Consider the following 20,369-nt stretch of genomic DNA (forward strand, 5'->3'; position numbering starts at 1 on the left):
CTTTCCCAGTCTCCCTTTTGTTCATTGTGTCAACCTTTTAGGAGTGTTGTAAAGATTCAGTGCCTGCCACTTACTACCCCAAAAGTTGCTGCTGTTGCTTATATAAGATAATAGTTGTTTAGGGGGGGAAGGATAATCGTTGGTGGCGGGGACCTTACAGAGGTAAATGAAAATAATTTGGTAACATGGAAACTTGTTGTGGGAAATCTCTTAAGCTGAATTTGTTTTAGGGCACACTGAATATTGTACTTTCCTTTTTCTCAGCAGCAGCAACTTGTGATTGGCGGTACCGGATATTCAATTGCACATCCCCACATCAATGCACTGCCAATGGTAAGAATTCCTCCCACTCCGAATGGTAGAGTGTTTTAATTGGTCTTTTTATTATTCTCTTACTTGGGAGGGTCTCTTAAGAATTTTTAAAGTTTGTCATAGGTTGACAAAATATATCTGTGTTCCCAGAGTAAAGAAATGTTTTAAAAAATATATGTAAGGTAAGGCACTTAAAGTAATTAATTTTTGATTATTTAGTTAGAAAAGGGCGAACCCTTACTTTGGAGAGTTCCATCATCTATAGATTGTATAACCACTTGGCTGTAGTTATCAGGATGAAAACTATTATTATATAGCAGTGATCTTGTATTTTAACAGGTGGGCTATATTTTATGAATAGAATTTTCTTGTTATAGTCTTTTTGCATATTGCATTTATCTTAATATTTATAGTTAATGGGCAGTTAAATGTCTAAAATTCTACCTGTTTTTAGTGAGTGAATGATTTCCAAGAGAACCATCCTTACTATTTAAAAAGATTATTTAGAAACCTTTCTCTGTGGAATAAACATCTGTGAACTGTGTTATACAGCAGAAAAGCCAATCTGTAAGAGTTGAGATAGCTCTCTTTTCTGTATATGTCTTGGATAACTTTTGGCAAGAACTCTTCTGCAATTAAATGATAGAATTGGGCTAAATTTCTAAAGTTTATTCTAACTGTAGGCTGAGTGATCTCATTACTGTTAACTAAAATCAGAATGACTCTCCCTTACAAAAAGTAATTCTTTACCTAAGTGGTATTGGTTATGTATTTTAGAGTTCAATAAATAGGACAATTAATTACTTAACAATAATCAATTTCAGAATGTTTTCTGTAGTACATTATTAAAACTTTTTTTTACTTAATCAAATTTTTTATTTTAAACATTAAATCAAATAGCTATAGAAACTGAAAAAGACTTCTAGAACTTGGTGGGAAATAGTAGATGTATCAGTCTGAAATAAAAGCTACTAAAAATTAACTAGAATCAGAATAAGTGGGCAAGATGAGTTATCTGTGAACAAATTCCTAGGAAATGATTCATTTTAAAGATGGGCTGGTCAGTATGTTGATAAGAGGAAAATTTCTTCTCTCTTTCCCCCCTCTTATTTTCTTCAACATTCCCCATTAACTGCTGAGAGAGAATGTTTTGTGTGGCCTTACTTGACACAATGACATGGTTCTTCATTAGTTTATGAGACGCTTGCTGGGTTCTTTAGGGTGCTTGGGTGACTCAATAACCATTGTTAAAATCTGCTGTTTTCTTCTGAAGCATTACAGTTTCTCATGTAAGAAACAGCTCTCTGGTAAATCAGCATCATCATTTGGATTACCTGCCCTTGGCTTTATGTTTGAAGTTCACATTTGAAACCTGTTGGTTTTCTTGATAGTCTTAACTATTTGTGGCATGTCCCCCTTAAGAATCCATTGTGTGAGGGGCGCCTGGGTGGCGCAGTCGGTTAAGCGTCCGACTTCAGCCAGGTCACGATCTTACAGTCCGTGAGTTCGAGCCCCGCGTCAGGCTCTGGGCTGATGGCTCAGAGCCTGGAGCCTGTTTCCGATTCTGTGTCTCCCTCTCTCTCTGCCCCTCCCCCGTTCATGCTCTGTCTCTCTCTGTCCCAAAAATAAATAAATGTTGAAAAAAAAATTTTTAAAAAAAGAATCCATTGTGCAGGCCTGTTGGGTATGTGAGGTACAGGTGCTGTGTAACTGGCTACCTCTTCTAAGTGCCTATCTTCAAGTGAGTTTTTGAATGTGTCCCTCACAGACTGTATGTTGTTTTGTTTTTGGAACAGCTCTTAGACTGTATTTCAAATCAGGTTATTTCCAACACATTTACCAATTTTGTTGAGAATTCCTTAAATCATTTTTGAGTCATGATCACAAAAATTTATGTTAGTTCTAAAAATGTGTTAGTGTTAGAGATGAAAAAGGCCAGGATTACAACATACTTGCTTATAGTCTAGCTGAGGACATGACAGCCATTTGTACATACTTGCATGATGTGCTAATAAATTTATAGGTATTGGTTCACAGTGGTGGTTTTCTCATGAACCTGAGAAATGCCTGTGTTTTGAGTTAAACCTGTGCTATGTAGTATCTTCCATTCTTTCCCTGAAAATGAAAAGGAATGCTTTGTGGGAACACTTACCTTACCTATACCACCTTACCCCCACCCTCAACTTTGTTTTTGATATAAATAAGCATGAGGGATTCATAATACTCTTTTTTGCTTATTCTTCACTTGGCTAGGTACAATTTATTTTAACTCTAATTGTACCTTACATCATCATGGTTTACAGCTACTTTCCTAAATAAATGTGGATCCCACTGTATTAATAGAATCTGTTGGCCTACAAGTGTATATTATTATTTTAACTTTTTGTGCACATTTTCAGACATACACTGAAGAAGACAGAATAGCATAATGAACTCAGCTGCAGTGGTCAGGAATTTTGTTTCATCTTTAACCACCTTGTTTCCATGTCCCCCCCCACCCCTGTCATTTTGGAGCTAATACTTGTATCATATGATTTCATTCATACATATTTTATTTAGTATGTAGCTACGTAAGATATGGACTATTAAAAATTATATATATACATATATATACACACACATACACACACAGTACCGTTAATCACACTTGAAAAATTGGTAATAATTTCTTTTTTTATTTGAAAAGGGATTTAAATATACTTTTGAAAAATTATAGTGAAAACCAAAATTTGTCATCTTAAACATTTTTAAGTGTGTAGTTAGTACACTTAAGTGTAGTGTTAACTCTATTCACATTGTTGTACAACAGATCTCTAGAACTTTCTCGTCTTGCAAAACTCAAACAGATTGAAACTGATATCCATTAAACAGAAAAATTCCCATTTCTCCCTCTTACCGGCAGCTGGCAACAAACATTTTCCTTTTCGGTTTTATGAGTTTGACTACTTTAGATACTTTATACTTAGTATAAGTGGAATCATACAGTATTTGTCTTCTGTGATTGGCTTACTTAGCATAATGTCCTTTGGTCTCATCAGTCTTGTAGCATGTAGCATGTGACAGGATTTCCTTCTTTTTAAAGGTTGATATTCCATTGTATGCATATATCATATTTTCTTTATTCATTCATTAGTGTATACTTAGGTTGCTTCCATCTTTGGCTGTTGTGAATGATGCTGCAGTGAACATGGGTGTGCAAATATCTCTTCAAGATCCTGCTTTCACTTCTTGGTACATACCCAGAAATGAGATTGCTGGATCATATGGAAACCTCCATAGTGTTTTCCAGAGTGGCTGCACCATTTTCTATTCCCACCAAAAGTGCACAAGTATTCTGATTTCTCTTTGTCTACATTCTCTACATTCTGTCCAACACTTGTTATTTTCTGTGGTGTTCTTTTATTTTTTTGATAGTGGACATTCTAATGCATGAGATGTTGACAATAATTTCGTAATATCAGTAAGTAGCTGTTTAGTTTAAATGTTCCTCATTTGCTCATAATGTTTCTACAGAGTCACTACAAAATCCATACATTACATTTGGTTGGTATATACACCTTAACTCTTCTACCTCCTTATTTATTATATTTTTCCCTTTTAACTTACTTGCCATGTAAATTTCCTCATTCTGTGTTTATTATTATTATTATTAATTTTTAATGTTTATTTACTTTTGAGAGAGAGACAGAGACAGAGTGTGAGTGGGGAGGGGCAGAGAGCAAAGGAGACACAGAATCCAAAGCAGGCTCCAGGCTCTGAGCTGTCAGCAGAGACCCCATTGTGGAACTCAAACTCACAGACTGTGAGATCATGACCTGAGCTGAAGTCGGATGCCCAACTGACTGAACCACCCAGGCGCCCCTATTTTTTAAAATGCATCCCTGTAGTAAAATGCTTCTCTTTCCCTTGTACTTTTTTGTAAATCAGTAGTTATATCTAAGAGCTTAATCTAATTCAGGTTTTTCTTGCTTTATTTTGTGGTGTTAGGGTGACAGAATATTTCATAAGGAGGTGCTGAGTACTCCAAGAAGAAATAGCTGTTTAATTGTCTCTGTTTGTGAGATTAGGTTACTGTTGATCACTGCCTAGATCTCTTATTTCTATGCAAACATTCAAAATGTTGATATCCTAATTATATCAAGGTTTCATATATGATCTGTAATATCTCTGTAAAAGAAACTTCCGTCATCAGATGCTTGGTTACTCTGTGGCACAGTTTGCACAGGAAAGGCATACTAATTACTTGATTCTTTCCTTTATTTACCAACTTTCAAAGTATTTGAGTTGTTTCCTAGAATCTTGGAAAAGTAGACCAGTGAGGATTTTTTTTCTTTTTTTTGAAGTGTCATTGAGCTTGTAGATTTAAATAGTTTGTTTATTGCATTGTAGTTTTTATTCTTCTGATGATGATGCTCATTGTCTTGGCCAGATGAGTCTTTTTAAGTTGGCTTTTACATAAACTTCTTTTTCTTTCATATATGTAAAATATTAGGTATTATTAAATATAAATGTAATATAACATTAAAATATAAAATATAGTATATGTGAAATATGTCAGATATAAATATGTAAATATATAAAATACATAAAGAAGTATTACATAGGATTTTTTGTCTTAATATATATTTATATATCTAAACCAGTACCACCAACATGATTACTAAAAACTGCTTTTTTTGGCCTTTGTCCTGCTGGGGTTTACAGTGTTAAGTATTCTGTTTTATAGTACTTGAAGTACATTCACCTGTATGATTTTTCTGCCATCTTGTTATATAGTCAGGTCCGTTTGTTTCATTTTATTTTTAGTGTTTAGCATTTAAGTGTTTTGATTTAGTTTTGTTTTATAATTATATATAAATCATTCATGTTAATTATAAATAAGGTACATTTTTATTTCTCCCCTTATAGGTAACCAGTTTTAACTATATTGCTATTTAAAAATATATATATATATATATATATAAGCAAACCCACGTGTATACGTGAACTAGAGATCATCTTAAAGCACTGTATAGAGCTAGCCTGCCTTCCTTTTAATAACTGTGTAGTAGTCCATTACATGGATGTACCTAACTTGTTTCAAGAATGGGAGTTTTATGTGTGACCATAAATATGCATATTATTTTTTTAGGCAATTTGCCAAATTCCCTTAGACATTTTGGCATCTTCTGGTTTTTTTTCCCCACTTACAAACAGTATATAGTCAGAACTTATATATATATGTAGTCTGAAAGTTGAGAAATCGTATCTCACTATAGTTCTAATTTGCATCTTTTCATATTTTTTAGAACTGTTTGTATGTCTTTTTCTTTGAACTGTTGAAAAGATTCTTATTTTCAAGAAAATCTGTCAACTTTTTTGATCCGTCCCTCAGACCTTCTATTTTCTCTTGTTCTGAGTCTGTAGTCATGTCACAACTTCTAAAAATTAATTTGGTTTAACAATAATATTTTTCTGCTAAGAAAACAACTAAGCTGACTGGCTGTCTTATGTTTGATTTCAGTGGAATTGGACCCTTGATATAACCATTTTATTTGGAAAATGAACCCAGAAAGTTCCTGTGGGTGTGATGGAGTAGTGGGGAAGGAAGAAAAGATAAAGAGGCCAGTAAAGATGCCTTAAACAGTAGATTACTGTTGTGGGCAGTTGAGGCTCAAATCATGTAGGGACCTCTGGGAGACCGAACAGAATATGCCTCTGAGTTATTTCACTCAAGGGGCATTGAAGTGGGAGTAATTTGTCTACCAACTCCCTTTCCATATTGGTGGAGTTACGCTTTCGGGGTGGGCAGGTCCTCAGCAGCTTCTCCCTGACCTAAACCTGTGGCCAGAGATGACCTGTAGGTGTTAGTGGAAAAAAAGCTGTCTCGTTCCTAAGGAAAGTTGAGCGGTAAGCGGATGTGGGCTGGGCACTGCCAGCTCTGTTGCATCAGTGAATGTTCCAGTCTGCAGTTACATTCTCAGTGTAAATTAGTAAATCATTCTTCTCATTCATAAATTGCTCTAGTGTATTTTGTTAACATTTATTCTCTCAGAACTATATTATCCTAAGAGAACTGATTAAGTTGTAGCTTGCTAGACTGAGGATAAGGCCCCAAAGAGTTGTGACCCTCCCTAGAGGTAGGATCTTTGAGGTGGTGCATATTGAGAAACCAGTGATCTGTTCCCTTTTACTATCTACTTTTTTTTTTTTTTTTTAAGTTTATCTATTTATTTTGAGAGAGAGAGAACATTCCAGGCAGGCTCCACACTGTCAGCACAAAGCCCAACTCAGGGTTGCAACTCACAAACTGAGATCGTGACCTGAGCCGAAACCAAGAGTCAGACGGACAGTTAACCACCTGAGCCAGCCAGGTGCCCCTACTACCTACTTTTTAATTATATCATCTGTGAATTAACTTGTTCTATTCATTGTAGAAAACGTCATTGTCATTATTTATCATCTTTTGTTGTCAGGTGATTTTGAAGTGGTGTTATTAAATGTGAAGAATGAATGGCATTACTATATAGATGGCATTGTATAAAGTACTCATATTCATTTGGTTGTGAATTTATGCCTCTGGAGAATTAATTTTCAAATCAGTAGTAAAATGCACGTTGGATTTATATTAATCCCCTGTATCTTACCACTGGATGATTGTTCTTTGATGTGAGGCTTCTGTAACTAAAATGGAACCTGAAAGATTGTGTTATCTATCATTTGAAAGTCAAAGAAAGCTTGAATTCTTACATAGATTTAAGCCTTACCTTAAATGTAATAGTAGAACTTGTTATGGTGTGTTGCTGTTGTTATTTAAAAATTGATCTTCATGCTTCACATAATTTTGGCATCTGTTCCCTAGGTTTTAATATGGACACCATGCAACCAGAAACAAAATGTAGCTCTCTTCTTATCTCAAGGAACCCAGAATAGAATGAGAGCAAGAATTTAAAACTCACATAGAGGGGGAGAATGGGTGTTAAATGGAAAAATGTTAGGGACCCCTGGGTGGCTCAGTCGGTTAAGTGTCCGACTTCGGCTCGGGTCATGATCTCGTGGTCCGTGGGTTCAAGCCCCACATCTGGCTCTGTGCTGACAGCTCAGAGCCTGGAGCCTGCTTCGGATTCTGTGTCTCCCTCTCTGTCTGCCCCTCCCCCACTCATGCTCTGTCTCTCTCTCTGTCAAAAATAAATAAACATTTTAAAAAAACGACTTAAAAAATAAAATGAAAAGTGTCCTTGGGGCACCTGGGTGGCTCAGTCAGTTGAACTTCCAACTCTTGATTTAGGCTCACATCATGATCCCAGGGTCATGGGATCGAGCCTCATATCCCCCCCTCTTTTGGGTGCTTGGGTGTTCTCTCTTTGTTAAAAAAAGGGGGGGGGCAGGGCATCCTATCTTCACTTGTTTTCTGGCCTTATCTTTAAGTATTTCAAACTTTTCAAACGGTCTGTACTATGTTAAATTCAGTCTTACTAGTAGGTTCTAACACATTCAGGGGTGGGCTACGTGCTTTAATATTAGCAATACAGCCATAACATTTGAAGCTACAGGCCATTGCAAATTTCTTGAATGTATTGAAGCCATTAGGAGTCTCTATTTTTTACCATTCTTCCTTTTATCAATCCATCCATCTTTCCAGTGGATAGTAATGGATTTTTTTTGTTATTTAAGTTTTAATTTTTTGCTCCGAAAGGAAATTAACATAGTAAAGTTTGGTATGTAACAGACAGGAGTTTCTGATTTTAATATGTACTATTTATTCTCTTGTCCATGTTCTGCCAGTTACTGCCTTTTTAAGCCAGTTACTTTCAGTCGTATCTTTTGTTTTCCTTTGGTTCATTGGAACAGAGATCCTTCACAATGACTAGTTTCTCTCCTTCCTGTGATTGCCATTTTCTCCTATAAGCAGGATCGTTAAAAAAAAAAAAAAAAAAAAGATGCTAATGCTCCTTTTTCACTATATTGTTTGTTTCTAGTCAGATGTTTAATGGGATCATTTTATTATAATTTGACCCTTTTAAAAAATGACTTAGAACACAAGGGTTTGCGAATTTAGAGTAGATTACATGGAAATACTTCAAATGTGTAAAGTATTTGGAGACACCAAAAGACATTTGATTAATTTAAAAGTTATTTGATGAATGAGAAAGTAAATAAAAATCCGAACAGAAATGGAAGGATGAGTGAATGTTCTGTGATAGAGTGTAAATATCTTATTTAAATAAGTCTCTGTAACTTTGTGAGGTTTTTAATATCTCTATTTTATAGATGAGGAAACAATTATTCCTGTTTATAATCACTTAGATGATAAATTGTAGAGATAGCTCTGAACTAGGTCTTGTTTCCACAGTTCTGTCCTTTCCTGAGAGTGTCTGCACTACTGTTCTAATACAGAGATGGGAACCATGGTGAGATGGGACTGGAGTGGGACCATAGGTTCTCACAAAGATCACTTCTCCTTTATTTTCCATGACAAACATTTAAGGAATAAAATTGTTATACTGTCCTTCAAAACAAAAGAAATTATATCCATTTAAAAAATATAGAGGTTTCAGTATTCATAAATTTATTCAAAAAATTAAGGTTTTTATTTTTTTCATTCAAAGGAGAGATTTGATAAATTAGCTGAAATTTCAGAAACTAAGTCACAGTAAAGCATTTGATTTGAAAATTGTGAAGTTGTGAAGTATATTTTGTGTTTCCTTCACTAATCTTTAACATCATTTAATTGTTTTATAATGCCTTTTAATATATTCCCTACATGATTATACTTCCCTACAACTGTGGATAGGATAAAATAAACAGTGGCTTTCATAAAAGTAAATAGTTTACTATTATTTTTAATGTTTATTATTTTTGGGAGAGAGAGAGAGTATGAGCAGGGAAGGGGCAGAGAGAGAGGGAGGCACAGAGCCTGACGTGGGGCTCGATCTCATAGACCACGGGATCATGACATGCACCATAGTAGGACGCTTAACAGACTGAGCCACCCAGGTGACCCAAAATAAATACTTTAAGTTCACGTATTTGGAAATGATATGTAAGCCATTTATCTACCTGGTTTTTTTTTTCTTTTATAGTGGCTACTCCCCATAGTAGAGATGGAAATTTATTTCAAGAACAAACTTTCTCTGATCTATCTGCCACGTGGGGATGACCTTTTTACCATCACCAATAAGTTTGTGTGTGTGTGTGGGGGGGGGGGGGGGGAGAGAGAGAGAGAGAGACAGAGACAGAGACAGAGAGAGACAGAGAGGTGACTCATTGAGACACCTTGGTCCTTGGCCCTTGTTTGCCATTGTGTCCTCCTCCCCTTTCCACCTCCACATCTGGACCTGCAGTCTATAGTTGTGGTAGCCACTAGTGATAATGTGGCTGTTGAGCACTTGAAATATGACTAGTCATGGTTGAGATGTACTATAAATATAAAATGCATTCTGGATTTTAAAGATAAAGAAAAATCTTGATTTTAAAATACTGATTATAAGAAATGATCACATTTGGGTTATATATTGGGTTAAATTAAATATATTAGTAGAATAATTGCCACCTGTTTCTCCTTAAAATTTTCATGTGGCTACCAGAAAATTTAGAATTACATAATGTGGTTTGCATTGTGGCTTGCCTTTTATATCTGTTAATAGTGTTGCCCTAGACCTTGCCAGTCACAGCTACCTGACCATAGGTTCTCCTTATTTGTCAGAAACAAATAATGAGAGCAGTGAAGAACTTGGCTAATGCTAAGGTCTGGGGAAACAGGAGTGACCCTCAAAGCATTCCTAAAATTAGTTCATGGTGTTGCCAGGTGAACTGGGGGAGACCCAGCCTGTCCCATAGGTGTCATCAAAAGTTCTTGGTCTTGTCACAAGAAAGAGTTCAAGGACAGACATGTGACACTGTGACACAAGTGAGGAAATTTATTAAAGTGAAAATACAGTCTGGGGATGTGAGCTAGGGTGAGAGAAGCTGGAGCACCTGGGGGTTGTTGGGTCTCTATCTTTTATTGAGAGCTGTTAACAAGGGGGTGGAATATTCATTACCTGGGCATGGATGCAAGGTGTTAGGAGTTTTTTTCCTTATTTGGTCAGGGTTTCCTCTCGTCTCATCTGCTATTTTGAGCCTGTCCAGTTTGATGAGGTTTGATGTGGTTTGATGTAGAGTGCTGCCGCCAGGCTTCTGACTTTCCCCATAGCCAGCAATGGCTTTCTTGTTGCTGGCCTCCAGGTATTCTGTTAGAACCTAACTAACTGCCTACTCTAACAATGGGTCTATGTTATAAAGCTAAGTAAGTTGTCATCACTCACTAAGTAGGTCCTAATTTTACAAATAAGGAATTAGGGCCTAGAGAAGTGATGTCACTTTATGTATTTTGTCATGGTTACAGAACCGAGACTTGAATCAGATGTCCTCACTTGTAGTCCAGCGTTCTTAAAAATTGTATATCCTACAAATTCATAGAATCAGAATATTTTTCAAAGGTGAATCATGAGAGCTTTCAGAGGGGCTCAAGAGGAGACAGAATAAGGATTAAAGCATTTTAGTTAGAGATGTCTAGGTTTTGTGTTGATGTTTTTTTACCCTCCATTACTAGTCAGTGCTAAAGATGCAAAATGTCAGGAAAATTTTCTTTTATTAAGATGAGATTTTTTTTCTATTTGTGTTATTTTCTTATTTTGAAGATCAGTTATTCAGTGCTTGCTTTCCTTTGTCTACACTTGTCAAATCATTTTTTCCCTAAATTTTTCCCAGTTGTGAAGTTTCCATTTGGTTCTTCTTACTTTGTACTTCTGAGAACTTCTGTGTTTCCTGTCATTATAATGTATGCTTTTACCCTGGGGAGGATGGATGAAAATAGCTGCCTTAACATTTTTGTTTGATAATTCTCATATCTGGGTAATCTCAAGATTGGCATGTCTTGTGGTCTTTTTCTTTGAGAATTGGTCAGATTTTCCTGATTCTGTGTGTGTAAAATAAATTTGTGTTGTGTCTTGTCAGGAGAATGTTGACTTTTTTTTTTTTTTTTTTTTTTTTTTTAATTAAAACAGGTGATGAGCATAGTTAGGTTCATGAGAACTGCACGTTCTCAGTGTTTGTGGCCTGGGCGTTGTCAGTCTCTAGCGCCAGTTCAGTTTTCAAAGCCTTTGCCCTGCTTTTGGTCTACTTCTTGCATGCACCACTCAGGGTTAGTGTGGTACCTGAAGAGTGGCTTCTATCAGAAGGTCTCAAAACCTTAGCTTCTTTGGGTGTGTTCTTCATACATGTGTTGGGATGCCTTTGGGACTTGTATTGGTTCATGTACAGAGTTACAGGATTCCCTCCTCCAGCTCTCATAATCTGTGGCTCCCAGAGGCCTTTTCTTGGTTTAGTTTGGCTTTTCAGATAGAAAGAGACTGGATCAGTCAAGCTCCTGAGGAGAAAAAGAAAAGCCAAAAAGAGATTTATCAGTTATAGCTTTTTTGAAGTGGAAAAATAGGGAGTTACAATTTTAAAAATGAAGTCAAGATCCTACTGAACAAATTCTCCCACAAATTGTGACTACGGTCTCTGGCCAATATATAAAAAACATGAGGACACTATAGGGCAAACACAAACAAGTAGAAACTGGACTGGAGTGGTTTCTTAAAAAAAGGGAATGGCCTTGGGTGAGTTTCTCATCTTGATGGTGTTTTGCTTCAGGCAGACTCCTCTTGGCTTGTTTGCAGTCTTACTGGCTTGAGGAATGAGATCAAATTCACAAATACCACAGCAGCTATAGAGTGATGGCAGTCTAGCAGGAGGAAGAGGGAAGAAATTCCGGAAAAGAAAGAACCACAGTGGTGGAATACCAGATTCTATGTATAAACTCTGCCAAATATGTGGCTGACCCCTAAACTGGAAACAGTTCGGATGTCTGTCAACAAGAAAATAGATAAACTGCTGTGTATATATAACACGGTACTACTGAGTAATAGGAAGAGAGTATTGATACTTGCACCAACCTGGATTAATCTCTGAAACATCATGCTGAGTGAACGTAGCCTTACAGAAAACTAGGACATGATTATGATTCCATTTCTGTGATTCCCCCAAACAGGCAAACTTACATATTTCTGTATTGGCGTAGGGCAAACAAAACTAATGTTGGAAAAAAAAAGTGATTGGAGGGCTTAGAAATGGATGCATGGGTGTTGGGGACAAGGATTAAGTGGGAATGGGCATGTGGGAATTTTCTAGGGTGGTGGTAATACCCTGTATCCTGTTAGGGATTTGCATTACTTGAGTATATCATTGAATGGTAAGTTTAATATCTATCCATTTTATTTTGTGTAAATTTTTTCTTTGAGAGAAACACTGTATTAAACACTATACTATAATTGGGGAAAGTGTACTGATCTGCAACATATTTTGAAATGGTTCAGAAGTTAAGATCAATTGAGAGGATGGTAAGACAAATACAAGGAAATGTTAATTCTAAAGGCTTGGTGGTGGCTATGTGAATATTTTCTATACAGTCTTAAATTTTTTTCCTGTATGTTTGAAAATTTTCACAATAAAATGCTTTAAAAGTACTAGTGGGTAGTATTTTTCTAAACCACTTTCCTGTTTAATAGGTTGTTAGTAGCTTTCATCAAAATTGATATTTTTTAAATTTGAAAATACTTTAAAATTTTATGAGTGACATTTTTCTGCCTTCTGAGTTCTGAACTTTAAAGGATGCAGTAAGATACAGAAATATAAAGAATAAAAGTAAGGCAAAACATACCCCCACACAAATAATTTGATTACTTCAAAGTGATACAGCAAAGGCTTATTAAGATCATTTATAATACATAAATTCTGAGGGGATGGATACATAATTAGAGTATGCTCAGAGTCAAGTATGATGAATGGGATATGGAATCCCTGGGGTTGCTTATTTTGAATATGTTTTTGAAAATACTATTAGAGGCAATTATTAGATTCTCTTTCCATTTTTTAAATTGACCAGTTGTCATTTATGAAGTTTGACTTAGAACACATTCTTTTTTTTTTTTTTAACGTTTATTTATTTTTGAGACAGAGAGAGACACAGCATGAACGGGGGAGGGGCAGAAAGAGAGGGAGACACAGAATCGGAAGCAGGCTCCAGGCTCCGAGCCATCAGCCCAGAGCCCGACGCGGGGCTCGAACTCCCGGACCGCGAGATCGTGACCTGGCTGAAGTCGGACGCTTAACCGACTGCGCCACCCAGGCGCCCCAGAACACATTCTTTTAAGTGCATTGTATTTATTTATCAAGAGGAATGTTGCATGATTTTTATGCTAGAATTATTAGGCTAAAGTAATTTGTTTTTTAAAAATCTGTATTTTAGGAATATAGTAATAGTATGTTAATGAGTTGGTAGGTTAAAAAGCATATGATCATTGTTGCAAAATTTTGTGGTTCTTTTATAAAGTTTTGGGAGAGAAGTATAGTGCTAATAAAAATATAATAACCATGGGGGCTCCTGGGTAGCTCAGTCAGTTAAGCATCCGACTTTGTCTCAGGTCATGATCTCACAGTTCATAGGATTCTTTGTCTCCCTCTCTCTCTCTCTCTCTCCTCCCCTGCTTGTGCTCTCTCAAAAATAAAAAATGAAATAATGTAATATCCAGTATCAAGTATAATGTTTATAAAATACTAATTCATTTCTTATCGTCCATTTATTTACTGTTAGGAAATCTATTCTGAAAGGCTTCATTTTCAAAATGTATATATCAGAATAAATTTTAAGCAAGTGAGGATGAGAGAAAAGTAAAACATTAATATTAAAATATAAAATGTAATAATGAGATGTGAGATTTAAAAAAATTTTTTAATGGTTTTATTTATATTTGAGAGCGAGACACACACAACAGAGTGCAAGTGGGGCAGGGGCAGAGAGAGGGGAGACACAGAATCCGAAGCAGGCTTCAGACTCTGAGCTGTCAGTACAGAACCCAACAGGAGGCTCAAACCCATGAGCAGTGAGACCGTGACCTGAGCTGAAGTCAGATGCTTAACCGACTGAGTCACCCAGGCACCCCAAGATGTGGGGTTTTTAGCAATTAATTTGATCATCTTAGTTTCTTTTTTATCGGCATTTTTTTCTTACCCAGTCATAAAAGGAGACTTTCCAACAAAACTAAGCAGTTATTAGATATATTTTAGAAAATAAAAAGTTATATGAAACTGTGTTATATATGAAATTATGTTACAGAGTTTCCTATTTTCTTAGTGATCAAAATAGATTTGGACTTATTTTTGGTCTTTTGTCTTCTCTCCAATTGTATTGCAATAATATAAAGAGAATTACCATTTCTAGATAGTAGAACTTTTTCAAAGCTATAGCCATTTATATTCCATGAATTCTGTATTATTGATATGTAAATGAAGTATTTTGGTCTTTGAGCAAATTGTACTGTGTGCTGACTTCTCTAAGTAGGGGAAAGAATTAACAAATGTTTTTATGTTCTACGGAGAAATTTAGTGAGGAACAATCCAGTGGGCTTCATGTGACATACCAACTAGTTATTAAAATTCCAAGTTCTCCTTTAGCTGCTGATCTTGGTGCCAACCCTTCTTGGAGGATAGTATCTTAAGACAGTGGTTCAGTCAGTCCTGAGTTTTTGCAGGAGATAATTTACATCTGTATAATACTGGCTGAAACCAATATGGCTTGTAGTATTTTATCATTAGTAATATTATTGTCAGTAAATAAGTTTAATATTTTAAGTCTCTGGAAGAGTCTTGGGGGTCGGTAAGGTAGATGGAGAAAATTGCTGAAAACAGCTTATGCTCAAAATAGAACCCTAAAGTATGCTTTGCATGTCCATCCTGATTTCTGTTGTTTGCCATTAAGTGTAAGGTTATTTTAGTCAGCTCATTAGGATTGTAAATCAAAATACCTAAATGAAAACGGAAAGTAAATTCAATGTAAAGGAAAATTTTGTTTCACAGATTTTTATCTCAGACACATGGATATCACCACCATTTTAAGACTAGCCAAGAACAAATTTCATCAAGACTGCTTTATTTTTGCCTTTGTTTCTGCCAACCAGAGAGAAATTTTATTAGTGATTCTGAATAACTTATTAGGCAATATATTGCCAAGGTGAAATGCTCAAATGAATAATTAATAGAATTGGGTGTACGGCATTTATTTTATAGTCACTTTAAGTAATTTGCATAAAAACAAGCTTTAAAAAGCAAGTTTTTTTTTTTCACTGAATGTTTCATCCTGTCTTTACATCCTTTAAAAGACACAGATTACATTCCTTAAAAGAGAGAGATTACATCCTTTAAAAGAGTAGAGTTTTGATAGATTCTTGATTACAGTGGTATGTTTATTGGTTCTGCCGTCCCTGGAGTTTTAAGTCTGCCAGGTAAGAACGTAAGCAAAAAATAAAGTAGAATGTCACCTGATCTATGAACTTCAAATTCAGTATTCTGTTTGTTAGACCCAGAAGGATTTACTAGGACCAGGCAGTTAATGTTATGTAGGTGATTGCAGTTAGAAAACCCCTCATTTTTTGAGGCACCAGAGCCTTTCTATTATTTGTTACTGGTAGTAGCTTGATTTCCTTCAGTGTAGAAAACTTAAAGACACTCTTTAAATGTTTCTGTGTGTCACTGGGGAAAAAAATGGTTTATTTCAATTAGCTTTGTCAGAAGAAGCCATGTTCTATTTTGAGAGCTAGTCAGAAAAAAATAAATATTATGCTTAGGGAAAATATACGCATTAATACAGAGGATATCACAAGCAAAATTATTGTGTTTTATTACATGTTAAAATTTGGTGTTTATTTTACTTTAATCATTTTCCTTGTCATCTTTTTCTTCAGTTACTTAATTGGGGACACTTATGAGGCACTTTTATCACTTAGCGTAATCATTAGCCCAAAGGTGTTTCTGCACTGTTTTTAGATTTACTTGGGCAATCTGGCCAAAGGTGAATAGGTTTTTTTCAGGTCATAATTTGGTCACTCATTACTAATCTAGCTAGCTTAGATGATTATGCTCCTAAGGCAGGTATATTATAAAAACCTTTCTAGCAGTTATAAATTTATAATTGCTATTTGAAGTTTAAAATTCTATGAAAATTGTTTTCGTCTCTGTTCCCACCTCCTGTTTCCACTGTTAACAGTTTAACTTCACTGTTAACAAAAACTCTACATTTTATTTCTTCTTTCGGAGTTTGTCCACAAAATCCCTCAGTGTGAAAGCTAGAGGAGCCCTCACAGATATCTAATTCAGAACCCTCATTTTACAGATGAGGAACTGAGGCCTTGGACTAGAACAGAGGTCCCCTCACTCAGTCCAGGACTCTTTCTATTACATCATGCTGCCTGATGTTTGTTTATGGAACTCGGCAACATCACATACAGGGTGAGCTTTTTTTTTTTTTTTTTAAACACGCAAAGTGATTTCCTGCTCTAATCAACTGCTTTTCATCATTCCTGTCTAACTCATTCTCCTTTTTTACCAATACCTGTCTTAGTCCATAATGTAGCCCAGTTACTTTGGTTTGTTGCTACTACTTCTTGGCATTCAACCGTCATTTTTAAGAGTTAAACTCTTAGTAAGGTTTCTTATCAGTAACCACCGTAGCTTTACCAGGCACGATAGCAACAGTAAGTTGAAATTTATGACAGGGATGATTTTGTAAAGTTTTAAATTTAGATTTAAAAAATGAATTACAAGTATGTACGAGAGCATAGATACTACATCTAAGAGCAGGTGTGATACAAGATATGAAAAAAATTTATGAAATAATAAAATGCCAAAAAATATTAGCCAGTGGTGTTACATAATTATAACAGTGGTTTATCCTGTGAACTCATGGATTTAGATAAGCATATTTGCATTTTAGATTCTTGAGGTTTTTTTTTGTATTGATACTCAGATTGACCCATTTTTGGCTAGTGAGTGCTTGTTCAAGTTGATTTCTTGTGTCCTATAGACAAGACTTTACTACTTTGGTAGCTTTCTTGTTTTCTGGTTTAAGATAACATGGCTTTCAAGGGTACCTCAAGGACTTTCAAGTTCTCATAGTAAGTTTATGATTTACAGGTTTCTGTAGGACCAAAGTGCTGTTTCTACTCCACTTTCCGTATTATTTTGAATTTTTATGAACATTGGCCAACATTAATTTTGCTTTTGTGAAAGAGGAGGAAAAAAACAAAATCTTTCAGCTTAATGAAAATTAACCTGTTTCTCTTGTATATTTATTTTTTTTAATCTGTTGTCTTAATGTCACTGGAATAACCATGATATCAACCTTTACAATTTTAGGGCAAACTAAAGCACTAATGCTCATCTATGAATGCTGGTTAAATTTGTTGGAATGGACAGGATACCACATCACAGTCACACGGATACTTTACAGCACTTACATATATATTTTAAAGGTTTTGGCATTCTTTGACTAGTTAATTTATCAGCCATTTTAAAGGACCCCTGTCTACCGGCCAGATAACTAATTGGGTTTCAGGTGAACTACATCAGAGGTCTAGAAATGTCATGTGACAGTAGTTTTCCTGAAAATGTATCTGTGGGGAGAAGGGTTGTGGATTTTTTTGTTTAATCAATGCATAATTATATATAAATTGTGTGTGGATTATATTTCTTATGCTGGAGTGGGAGAGCTGTATTTTATGACGTATGAAGTATTTTTAAAAAATACATTTGAATCGCTATTATGTGTTAGGTGCTAGATATGAAGTATAGACTGTCTTTTTAAATATTTATAATTTCTACGGGTGCCTGGCTGTCTTAAGTCAGTTAAACATCTGACTCTTGATTTCAGCCCAGGTCATGTTCACATAGTTCATGAGTTCAAGCCCCACATTGGGCTCTGTGCTAACAGTGTGGAACCTGCTTCTAATTCTCTCCCTCTCTTTCTCTCTCCCAACCCTGGTAGCACTCAATCCCTCTCTCTCTCAAAATGGATCAATAAACTTGAAAAAAAAATATTTATAATTTGTGGTTATATGTGTATAATATGTGTAACAAAACGTAATGACAGCATTAGCACTTAAATTATAATTGGTTTTCCATACATTCTTACCTACCTGTGAGGTGTGTAGGTTAATTTTATTTGTATTTTACAGAACAAGAAACAGGCTCAGGGGTTTGATTTAATATCTGAATGTCAAAAGCAATTAGCATTTGAAAGAAGACATCAACATTCTGATTTCTAGTCTAGTAATCTTATACTACTGCCAGGTTTTCACAAGAGTCAAAACAAAACAAAAAACAACACAACTATGATGTTGGTATTTGAACAGGCTTTCATAAGGAGATGACATTTGTAGAATAGAAGAATTTCAGCACGTGTAGTTGGAACAAAGAACTAAAAATGCAAGGGTTTTAAATGATACACCTGAATATATGCACCTTATGGGTAAAGTATGTTCAAAAAAGATATCGTATGGCTGGGTAGGTACTTTGAAATCATCGAATGAGAAACTTAAATGGCTGGCTAATCAGTTTAGAGTAAGATGTGGAAGTTACTAGGTAGCAGTAAATATATATGATATAATCAGTTATGTTTGATGCCTTGGTATCAGAAGGTAATAGGAAGAGACCTAGGAGACTCTGAGGCTGTTGTAATACAGGTGACAAGTACTGTAAGAAGAAAGGCTTGGCTGAACGTGGTGCTGTGCAGGTAATAGAAGATAGAATCTCTAAGATTGCAGGTAAAAGCAGAGATAGGAAGTCATATCCAACATGATACTAAAGTTTATTTATTTTAGAGAGAATGAGTTACGGAGGGGGACAGCAGGAGAAAGAGAATCTTAAGCAGGCTCCGTGCTCAGTGTAAAGCCTGACATGTGGGTCGATCCCATGACCTTGGGATCATGACCTGAGCCAAAATCAAGAGTTGCATGCTCAACCAACCGAGCCACCCACGCACCCCTCATACTAAGGTTTAAAGTGCAGTGAATGGTAGAATCAGTGATAGTTATGAGCAAGAGGAGAAACAAATCTTGGAGAAAAGGATATAAATTGCCTTGGGTGATACTGAATTAATGAGATTCTGAAAGACATATAAATAGATTTGTGCATTAGTCAGCTGGAATTAGAATGCTTGAGTGGGAAAGATCTGGGTATGTGGAGTGGCACATAATAGGAGAAGTTGGTAGCTTTCTTAAGTCTTTAGAGTGGCTGAGATCCTTAGCTGGGAGAGTAGACTGAAGACCAGAAGGCTAAAAAGTCCACTGTACACATGTTAGGGCAGAAAGAAGAATCAGCGAGAGAGGGGAGAGGGCAGAGGGCAGAGTCAGGAAGCCAATTATTGGAAGTTCAAAGACTGTTCTCATTTTATTCTTAAATGCTGAAAAATGGCCAGGAGTGGAGATCAAGGAGCATGAAAACCCATTGCATTTGGAGGTTATTCGTAGCAAAGTGTTTTAAGTTGAAAAGGTCAAAAGTAAACTTTAACAATAACAAAAATATTTTTCTTCTTTTATATATTATATTTAAACGTGTAAATGTTATTGACATTTTGTGCCAAAGAGTATACTCTTTCCTTTTGTTCTTCCATCAGTTAATTATTTTTCATGACTGTATAGTTCATGAATATTATGAATGTACCAGTCTTATTTTGGTACCCTTTTTTAATGGACGTTTACTTTATTTGTTTTTCTTCTTTCACCACAATGTTCCTAAAATAAATATCCTTAGGAACTTATGCTTTATTTCTCTAGGTTATGAAGCATCTGGGTGGCGGTTAAGTATCTGACTTAGGCTCAGGTTGTGATTGCGCAGTTTGTGGTTCAAGCCCCGCATCAGGCTCTCTATTGTCAGCATGGAGCCTGCTTCACAGCCTCTGTCTCCCTCTCTATCTGAGCACCCCCCCACCCCCCAATAAATAAACATTAAAGAAATCTCCTTATTTCTCTAGGTTGTAAGGTACATGTATTTGTTGAACTTAATGACTGACCATTTTAAAAACAACAACAAAAAAAGTCAAATTCTTACAGTTCATGATACTTTTACTTGTAATAGAGGTTGATGATTGTTTTCCAAAAGGCTTCTTCTCATTTCCACTTGCAGTGTAGGTGAAAAACCTTTCCCGACATTACTGTCTGAAA

The 20,369-nt window shown here is 35.7% G+C and overlaps 1 protein-coding gene across 7 annotated transcripts in view; it reads left to right on the forward strand.

Moving 5' to 3' along the window:
* TBL1XR1 (TBL1X receptor 1) overlaps positions 1–20,369 on the forward strand; it is a 178,521-nt gene that overhangs the window by 90,549 nt on the left and 67,603 nt on the right. For 3 of the 7 annotated variants that reach the window (XM_023260384.2, XM_045037255.1, XM_045037256.1), the window contains exon 2: positions 268–333. The gene's annotated coding sequence lies outside the window, so the exon portion shown is untranslated. Of the gene's footprint in view, positions 1–264; positions 334–16,543; positions 16,660–20,369 lie in introns of all 7 variants that reach the window. The other 4 variants (XM_023260383.2, XM_045037254.1, XM_011286112.4 and 1 more) reach the window with 2 other exon arrangements.

This window comes from Felis catus, chromosome C2, assembly GCF_018350175.1.
Source record: "Felis catus isolate Fca126 chromosome C2, F.catus_Fca126_mat1.0, whole genome shotgun sequence".
Taxonomy (NCBI): Eukaryota; Metazoa; Chordata; class Mammalia; order Carnivora; family Felidae; genus Felis; species Felis catus.